The following is an 8,409-nucleotide window of genomic DNA, read 5'->3' as shown; positions in this document are numbered from 1 at the left end:
CGAATCAGAAATGAGGAGAGCCATAAGAGAACACAAATCACCGGCATAACCACATTAATTGCGAAACTGAAGTGGCAGTGGGTAGGAAGTAGAAGGACGTACTGGAAGACACAGTGCCTGTAGGCCAAGATGAATGATTATCTGGTTAAAGTCGCTAAATAGGTGGGGTGAAGGCAGCGAAGGAGCGATCGTCGTCGAGATCTTTGGATTTTCGTCCAGCAGTGGACGTCAGTCAGCTGAAGTGATTGTGATATTGGCGGTAATATCAGCAACAACCTGAGCTTCTGTCACAACTACAGCGTAACGACATTGAAATGCAACTTGTAACAAATAGTTATGGAATATTTAAGTTAATATTTATTTTTATAGTATGAATATTTTTAAGCTACATGTATTTTTTAAACAGGGGATATCATGTTAACCGAGTTGAACAAAGCATACAAGATTTTAAGACGATACGTCACTCGAACGGTTAGCTCAGTTAGCAGAGCACTGGCATGGAACGCCAGAGGTCGTGGATTCAAGTCCCGCATCGTTCATAAGATTTTGTTTTCAAATTTTATTTGTTTATTAATCCTAGCAGTGAGGGTTATCACTTTTAAAACACAACAAATTGTTTAAAATTAAAAAAGCAAAGCTGCGGAATGAACTTCCTTGTGCGGTGTTTCCGGGACGATACGACATGGGTACCTTCAAAAAAAGCGCGTACACCTTCCTTAAAGGCCGGCAACGCTCCTGTGATTCCTCTGGTGTTGCAAGAGAATGTGGGCAGCGGTGATCACTTAACACCAAGTGACCCGTACGCTCTTTTGTCCTCCTATTCCATACAAATATGTTTTAAATTTACGTTGCCAAATGTAAGGCAAGTACACACAAATGTAAATATTTGATTATGCAGTATTTTAGGTTTAACAATAGATTCCAACTTTACTCCATTAAAGTTCTCCTCACTTACACAATTTAACTAGAAAATTAAGTTCAGCAGCATTTGATGTTAAAAGTATACGAGAACTTACTGACATAGGACATAGCAAGAATTGTCTATTTTAGCTATTTTCATAGCGTTATGTCTTATGGCATCATATTATTGGGTAGTGCAGCGGAAGAAATAATATCTTCATACTTCAAAAAAGAGCTGTACGTGCCATATACCAAATGAGCCCACGAGAATCTCTGATGGAAAAATTCATAGAAATCTCCTGTACGTACATAAACATAATTTATACAGTTAAATAAGTGACAAATATAATTTAAACACTAGATGTAACTAGAAGCTTATAGTGCTACTAGGCTCTGTAAAATAAACAATTCTATTGCATGCAATGGTATTAAATTTTACAATAAATTACCAAAAAGTGTATCTGAATTATCAATGCATAAATTTAAATCATTTATTAAACGTACGTAAAAGATATTACAATGTGGAATTGAATGGTATTATAGTTGTTAGTTTTAATGGAATTTATGGTTCAGCCATTTGTTGTTATACTGGTTGCATTATTTAAAAAAAAAAAAAACTTATGTGAAATTAGTATGTGTTTGAATTGCAGTTGTGGTGATTGACGTTGGCGAGCATTCTGTTGATTAAATCACTAGAGTAGTTTTGATTTGACTTAACCTCCGAGGAAGTTATCTCGACGCACCTATTGAATAAGCTTACCTAGAAATAAATAGTCTCACATTCGTAGATCGTACAAATCCTTACTTTTAAAATTCCTCGGCTTATTCCAATATCCACACTTCCTGACTCCTTCATAATGACACGGGAGTGGGTCAGGGATTGGAAATAATACTCCGCTTAAAGGAACGAGTCTTTATTTGCGTTCACTTTTTCTGAACTTGCACTTGCCGGTCTGCCGCTGTTCCTTTTGTGGGCGGCAGTACCTTCAACGCGTCTCACTGCACCGAACACTAGGTCTCTTCTATCTTCTTCTTCTTGGAACACTTCCACTTTTCACTACTTCTTCTTTCTTTTTCTTCTTCTTCTTCTTTACACTTTCGAGTCAGAACTAGAACTGGCCACGCTTAGTACGGCTTATATACCCCCGGATCTGTTCCATTTGATTCCCCCATTCCATCTTTACATTTAAATTGTACTAGTAAATTCTTTTAACTATTTTTATCCTGCTTACACATTTTCCATCCCTTTTTTTCTAGTCGATTTGATCCCGAACTTACTTCAAATTTGCATTAACTTTACAAAACCCAAAAAACTCCATACACTGATAGGTGTATCGAACCCTGGTCTACAGCGTCTAAAGTAAACACTTTTCCGCTGAGCTACGAATATTGCTGACGGAGCTGTTGAAATTAACAATGTCTTGAAGTTTGACAACTCTCGACATATCAACACTAATGATAAGCTTAAAATCCAACATACGGTTACATCTTATAATGGATATTATAGATCCACACTTTTTTATGACGTTGTCAATTTGCTATTTATTTAGTACATATTAATATTAATTGCTAAGGAATCTTATACAAAGATTGGTTGACAGCTTTAAATATTTTACAATCAAAACGTTAGAATAGAATAATCTGGAATATAATCCCGAGTAGGGAGATCAACGGGTTCATATAGGACCCGTCTGTTCCTAAATCAAATCGGTACGAGATTCTAGATAGCCAATATATCATATTATAAAACTATGTGAAACTATTTGGTTCTAAATGGGATCTCATCCATTAAGGAAATAAATTCAAGTCTGTAGAGTTTGTGACCGATTTGATTCAAGCGTTCAAAGTGAAATATAAAAAAGTTACAAGCATTTCTGTCCAAATTTAAAAAAATATATAAACACAATGATGCAGTGTAGTATTCGAGATGAATTGTGAATTATACGGGTCATTCCAGATACCAGGCCATAGGCTAATGATTTATAACTGAATTCTAAAGAAAACAGGTATCGTACAAAATTCCTAAATATGAATTAATGTTAGGCAACGGTGATAACCAAACTAACCGACATAGTCCAAACGATTGCGAAACTGAAGTGGCAGTGGGTAGTGGTGCATAGTGGTGCATAGTTGGACGGACAGATGGCAGATGGGGCAGTTAAGTCCTCGAATGGCGACGACGTACCGGAAGACGCAGTGATGGTAGTGCCCCCCACAAGATGGACCGACGATCTGGTCAAGATCGCCGGAATACGTTGGATGAAGGCAGCGCAGGACTGATGGAAATCTTTCAGGGAGGACTTTGTCCAGCAGTGGACGTCTTTCGGTTGATGATGAATGAGCGGTGATAACTACGACTAATGATTACCCTGGATACTTCAGAGCGCCAATGAAGCTTACTAATCATAAAAAAATACTTTAACATTCGTCGTTTGATGTACAACGTGAGAAGATATAGGATTCTGTAGTCTCGTGATTTTACGTACTATAAAATAAAGAGTAAATCATCTTTCAATTAACTAAAATACGTTAAGCATAGTTAGTGAACTACATGAAAATAAAGAAAATCATTTACTAAGTGTTCTGTATAAAATATGGCTCAAAGAATGGCATATAATATTGTCCTCCAATTTGCATATTTTTGAGTTGAGAAGTTCAAGTAATTCTTAGAATAGCAAATCACCGTAGGCATGTAAAAACGATCTTCATGTGGATTTCTTTCTCTTTCTATTGACGTCGCATTCCTATAATATTTTTCTCTGTGTTCGTTATAAAGCTTGTAAAAGTAATTCTCTCACATCCGAATCACTTGTCATCTCAATAGCGAACACGCTTTCCAAAGACAGCTAATGATGTGCTCATCCCTTTGGTAAGGTACGTTGTGTTAAGGAGTGATTTTCAAATCTAGTGAACTCCACTGTGACATCAAAACGTGAAATTGAAACGGTACGCCGCGCTGAAACGATATAACGTGATGCAAACTATACGTTCCAGTTGTCGAAGCCGTCGTTCTATTATTCCTTCAATTCGTCCAAATCAAATTAAGACCATAAGACATAAGTCAACAGTAGGAGGCTCCTTTGCACAGGATGCGTGCTAGATTATGGGCGGCCCCTATTTCTGCCGCGAAGCAGTAATGTGTAAACATTAGTGTGTTTCGGTCTGAAGGGCACCGTAGCTCTCTAAATTACTGTGCAAATGAGAATTAACATCTTATGTCTCAAGGTGACGAACGCAGTTGTAGTGCCACTCAGAATTTTTAGGGTTTTTCAAGAATCCTGAGCGGCAGTGCATTATAATGGGCAGGGCGTATCAATTACCGTCAACTGAACGTCTTGCTCGTCTCATCCCTTATTTTCATAAAAAAACATAAGTCAACACTTCATCAAGACATGATCAACAATACAACTATTTTCACAGAAAGAGCCTTTTTCATTCAACTTGAACTGACTTAACTGGAACGAGCATTATGTGCCTAAAGCTGAAAGCTTGTCATTGTCAGTGTCATTAAATACCACAATAAGAAGTGCGTAATGCTGTAAAAGAAGTTTTCGGGTCAAAAGAGAATCTTCTAATCTTTCATAGAAGGATGAGTTTAGACTTCTTCGAAAGTTTCTATTTTGATCTCAATTGAAAAGTTAATTAGGATGCGGTAACTATCTTTAGCAAGAACAAACATGTTAAAGTGCGGGTTAAGCAAAAAATGTGTTGCACCATTTGACAATTTTTAGATAACGTTTTAACTTTAACTGTTAACCGTAACCGTTCAATTATCGCCGGTTAAAACAATTGTCAAAAGTTTCAAATAAATAACTATTCGATATTGACTTGATATTTCATTTTGTTTACTTTGCTAAGGAATACGATAGTGCAACACATTCCGCAGATTAAGTTAAAGTCAGAGTTACTGTTTACGTAAAATTTGACCTAAACCATAACTATAACGGGTAATATGATGTAAGCCAGCCTTAATGTTGTTTATGTCTTAATACGTTGCAAATACAAAACACAATTACTCAAATATTCATCCGACCTAGTTTCGTGTTTGCAGTTTTGCACCAAAATCACACATCTCTATGGACTACTGTACTCGGCCCAGCTCCGTCAATTATGCACTTACATGGCAGACAATGAGCGGGCCGTCGTATAAATCTGCTCGACTCACCTGACAGTCTACGTGTCATGTTCATTCTCTCTGTGTTTACACAATCGACTACTACATTGCATTGATCACGGTACTCAATACAAAGCTAATTATTGTATAGTAGTTGCTACCTGCGACTTTGTTCACGTGGAAATTTGGATGTCATAATTAACAACGAATCATTCGGGATTTGTCGATTTTACCGGAATCAAAAGTAGACTACTATGCCAAAAATCGTTATGAAAATAAGCGACGAGACGATCAAGACGTTCAGTTGATGGAATTTTATACGCCCGGCCCATTACAATGCAGTGCTGCTCAGGATTCTTGAAAAACCCAAAAATTCTGAGCGGCACTACAATTGCGCTCGTCACCGTGAGACATAAGATGTTAAATCTCATTTGGCCAGTAATTTCACTAGCTGCGGCGCCCTTCAGACCGAAACACAGAAGCAGTAATGTTTAAACATTACTGCTTCACGGCAGAAATAGGCGCCGTTGTGGTACCCATAATTTTGCCGGCTTCCTGTATGAAGTAGCCTTCCACTGGTGAAAATAACAAATTTTTCCATAGTGAACCGTGCATTTTTTCGGGATCAAAAAACCCTATACTATGATGTTTCTCGGTGCCAATTTACATTGATATTGAATATAGAAACATACAAAATTTCAATCTTAGATATACGTCTAGATAGAGTCTCTCTTGCTGTAAGACAGCCGATGAACACAGGCTAGGTTTATTAGTTTAGTTTGCGTGTGTTCTTTGTGTTAGTGTGCATGCATTGCTCGAAATACAAGTTAAATCAATTATTTTCGACGTTTCCATAGCTTTCTTAGTCTATCTAGACGTATAAATGATCTAAGCTTTCTATTATATGAATTACAAGGACCAAATCATGGTATTTTTTTTAAGTTTCCTTTTTTGAAATGTAACCTTTTTAATGTCATCAAAACCAGACAGATGTACATCCAAAGAGATTTTATTACAAGGTTGTACGTGCGAAAAGACGTTTCTCCGAACTATTTTACATCTATTGTTGTACAAGTAATATTAGGATATCTTGTTTTTTTGTTGTAGGATATTCCAACCAAAGAATAATAAATATTAATTTACAACAAAGAATTCATATTTTAAAATTCAACTTGCTTTATTCGTATCAAGATATTAAAGGTTCAAGATAAAAAATCTCAATCCTGTAAAATTATTTTTACAGAAGTTATCTTCTACGCGCGCCTAAAGAAGTATTCACTTTCAGAAATTTTTTATGTGAATTAGTTTTGGCACATTAATATTGACAACTTACACAAATAAAATTTGAAAACCAAAATTTTATGAACGATGCGGGACTCGAACCCACGACCTCCGGCGTTCCGTGCCGGTGCTCTAACCAACTGAGCTAACCGTTCGAGTACCGCCTCGTTATAAAATTCAGTTTGCTTTGTTCAACTCTCAGGTTGTGGCTTCATCTACAGGATCCACTTTACAGTTGATAACCTGCTCAACCCCAATATTTGCATATTAGGGAATTGACTTGAGATATCGCTCTTGTAAATCTAAACAATATGTTATCCCGATAACAAATAAATAAACAATATCGAATCCCGATTAAAATTTAATTTTTCTTAATATGCAAATATTGGAATTGAGCAGGTTATCAACTGTAAGGTGGATCCTGTAGATGAAGCCCCAACCTGAGAGTTGAACAAAGCAAACAGAATTTTATAACGAGGCGGTACTCGAACGGTTAGCTCAGTTGGTTCGAGCACCGGCACAGAACGCCGGAGGTCGTGGGTTCGAATCCCGCATCGTTCATAAAATTTTGTTTTTCAAATTTTATTAATGTATTAATCCTACAAGTGAGGGTTATCACTTTAAAAACATAACATATTGATTATACAACTTCTTAACCATACTATTAAAACTCACATACTGTTAGGATAAATCAGTAAACGGGTATCCTCGTACGGAACAGTGAAAACTTATTGGTGACAGTAACTGGACTTAAGTTTGTAGAATCATTGAGTAGAACTCACCATCCTCGTGAAACTGTCGTATTTCCTCATAAGGGAGGGGAACTGCCATCATAACTCACAGTTACGTGGCTCCCAGGCGAGCTGTAAAGATGCCCTTAACACTACTCTTTATTTAAGAAACTAATACTCTTTTCTTTGCAGCGAGATTTTCTTATAAAATATTTAATAACGAGAACAACAATTTTATTTGTTATAGGATACTGATTATGAATTTATTATGCATTCGACTTTAATGCTTAAATGATTTTAATATATCTGCCCTTACTAAGGATACTATAATCTCAGTATGTTATGTTTTTAAAGCGATGACCTTCACTTCTAGGATTAATACACAAATAAAATCTGATAAACAAATTTTTATGAACGATGCGGGATTCGAACCCACGACCTCCTTTTGTGTATTAATCCTAGAAGTGAGGGTTATCACTTTAAAAACAAAACATATTGCTTAGATTTGAAAGAGCGATATTTCAAGTCAATTTCCTAATATGCAAATATTGGGGTTGAGCAGGTTATCAACTGTAAAGTAGATCCTGTAGATGTAGCCACAACCTGAGAGTTGAACAAAGCCAACATAATTTTATAACGAGGCGGTACTCGAACGGTTAGCTCAGTTGGTAAGAGCACCGGCACGAAACGCCGGAGGCCGTGGGTTCGAATCCCGCATCGTTCATAAAATTTTGTTTTTCGAATTTTATTTGTGTATAATCTCAGTATTATATTCAGATTTACGAATTTAAAAAAAAATATTAAATTGAAACGATTATTTCTATATAGAAATAGGAGTACCTACTGAAAGATTTTGGTAAAGCTAAAGAGGACCGGAAGCCATCCCTTCCCCCCCCCCTCCCCATCACCCCCCCTAACAAAAATAAAATAGCGGTCCTAAAAAAGGTATTACCCCAGGAGGGTACCGGCTCTGCCAGAGCCGGAGAATCCCTCCCCGAGCATTCTCGCTCGGGCTGCCCCTCGTATTCTGGGGAGGGCACAGTACCGCGCATTTCACAGGACAAACAGGGCAGCAACACCACGGCACCCTGCTCCACGCTTAATGTGGACTTCTATAACATTAGGGGAATTTACTCCAATTTAAATGCCGTCCACCACCACCTTGAGACGGCGCAGCCGGCCTTGTGTTTCCTTACGGAGACGCAGATATCTCGACCTAGCGATACGTCATATTTAACGTACCCCGGGTACAAAATTGAGCATAATTTTTTGCCTCATGCCGGGGTATGTGTGTACGTTAGGGAGGATATCTGCTGTCATCGTCTCTGCAATTTTGAGGGTAGGGACCTGTCTACTCTCTGGCTCCGCGTAGATATAGAGGAC

At 37.4% G+C, this 8,409-nt stretch overlaps 2 non-coding genes across 2 annotated transcripts; both read left to right on the top strand.

Annotated features, from left to right (window-relative positions):
• Positions 1 to 6,782: 6,782 nt before the first annotated feature.
• Trnas-aga (transfer RNA serine (anticodon AGA)) lies at positions 6,783 to 6,856 on the top strand. The gene has a single exon. It is a non-coding gene; the product is annotated as a tRNA-Ser (tRNA).
• Positions 6,857 to 7,676: 820 nt separating this feature from the next.
• Positions 7,677 to 7,750, top strand: Trnaf-gaa (transfer RNA phenylalanine (anticodon GAA)). Its single transcript has one exon. It is a non-coding gene; the product is annotated as a tRNA-Phe (tRNA).
• The last annotated feature ends 659 nt before the right edge of the window (positions 7,751 to 8,409 follow it).

The sequence above is a fragment of the Leptidea sinapis genome, chromosome 19 (genome assembly GCF_905404315.1).
Source record: "Leptidea sinapis chromosome 19, ilLepSina1.1, whole genome shotgun sequence".
NCBI classification, from domain to species: Eukaryota; Metazoa; Arthropoda; class Insecta; order Lepidoptera; family Pieridae; genus Leptidea; species Leptidea sinapis.
Note: the sequence above shows the minus strand (reverse complement) of the source record. Positions and strands in the feature narration are given on the sequence as shown.